Source organism: Quercus robur, chromosome 2 (genome assembly GCF_932294415.1).
Source record: "Quercus robur chromosome 2, dhQueRobu3.1, whole genome shotgun sequence".
In the NCBI taxonomy this organism is placed as follows: domain Eukaryota; kingdom Viridiplantae; phylum Streptophyta; class Magnoliopsida; order Fagales; family Fagaceae; genus Quercus; species Quercus robur.
This window is the reverse complement of record NC_065535.1, coordinates 10,147,206-10,149,179: the sequence shown is the minus strand read 5'-3', so window position 1 is coordinate 10,149,179 and position 1,974 is coordinate 10,147,206.

Below are 1,974 nucleotides of genomic sequence, written 5' to 3'. Positions count from 1 at the left end.
TCTGTTTGTTTCTTTGCAACGATGTCAATGTCAGTGTTTATCTCGGAATGGCATCAAATGATTCTAGTAAACTATTCCTTAAGAAATATCCTTTATGAAGGAAGATGGACAAATTTCACGTGTCATATGTGAAATAAATTAAAAATAAAATACAGTCATCTTTTGGCCCATATCATTGAACCAGATTAAACCTCTGGTATCAGTTGCTTGTCCGTTTGTAGTTTCTTGCAATGTGAGAAAATGGTTGGATGGTGCCTTTGGGGATAAGTAAATTGCACTGACAATGGGATCCAGATCAGATCAGGTGCAATAGCTAGCTAGGACTATTGCACTATGCAATTGTGAGAGGAAAAAGTTGAGAAGGTAAAATCATAAAATGGTTTGAAAATTTTAAAAAGTTTTTAACTTTCAATCTTAGGCATCAAAAGTGCTATTGCATCAGATCTCAATCCCTAGTGACGCTAATGAACATTTTGGACTTTTCTTCCAAGTGGGCAAATGACCCAAGTTTATTATATATAAAACAAAATGGTCATGCATGCTTGGGGCTAGAAGTTAAACAAGTTCTGCATGCTAAGATCTTAAGAGTTCATGTACCCAAAAAAATGATCCTTAAGAGTTCTTTCAACACAGGAAAAATAAAAGGGTTGCTACTTGAAATTTATGCAAACTAATCCAACAGGAGAATTCGTGCTTTCACAGGAGACCATGTCTAAGCTCTATCTGATTTGAATTTTATCTCTACAGGCATGTCCAATGAGGATCCACAAAATTATGCACAGTATCTACTTCCCCATGTTTTCACTTTTCATTGTATATATATATTTAATGCACACTTGCTTGTTTTTTTAGATTTATCCAGTGGAAGAGAGCTGCACTGAATACAGAAAAGTGCTGTAGACTCAATGTAGCGTGAGTACAAGTTATTCCAACCAACAAGGACCTAAAATAAATAATACTGGCGTAGCTTAGAAATAGTATAAATAAACTCCATTATCAGAACTTTTGTGCAATAATTGCAGAGAGATCGGAATCTTAGAAAGCTAAAAACATAATACTCCGTGATTTCAGCTGGGGTTCTTGTTGAAAGAAACAAAAACTTGTCCCACCAATCATCCATATCTAAAAAAATCCATAACCGAAAGTCTGGTGTCTTTTGGGTTTTTGTACATTCTCTCTCGTATATCTATATCCTCTCTTTTTTGTTTTTTGGCCCAAGCTGTCTTCGTTAATTAGTTGTACTTTTTCTATGTTTTAATTTGATGAAATTGATGCTTTCTGAATTCTGATGATCATTCCAATCTCATTTTGGAAATACTTTTGGATCCAGCTATACAAGGCATAGAATCTCAATGGTTACTAGGGTACACTTGGTTAGGCGTTTCGAGAGATTAAATGAGCGCCTTTAAAATCCTCATTTTGTTTTGCAATCACAAACTTTTCGTAACTATTTTACAAACGTTCATTTTATACTCAAAATTCAATTTTTCAACCGTTTATACAAACACACACTCAATCGTTTTTGGGTCAACCACCATTTAAAAAAAAAAAATGAGCATGAACTTTCTATTTATATTTATTATAATAATCTCTTTGTATTATAATATGGAATAATGCCTGCATTTAAAATCATGGGTTGCATGTTACTTGCCATTTATATATAAACAATAGATAGGGACCATAGGGTAGTGGTTGAAGCTTTAAGCTATAAATCACGTGAGAAGATGTGGTAACTGGTAAATGCCTGAGCTATGCAGTAGCAAAAAACTCAATAAATTGTGATCTACTAATAATATTTTAGAGAAATTGGAAAACTTTAGTGCTAAAGCTAATGATGCCCTTAACGTTCCCGAGACAATGAGTGAATGCACAAAAATTATTTTGCATAAAGGCTAAAAGAAATCAAAGAATAGCAAAGCAATCCTACGCCGAAAATTTTTCTATCTTGTCGGGTTCGCAAATGTTTGGAGCGTC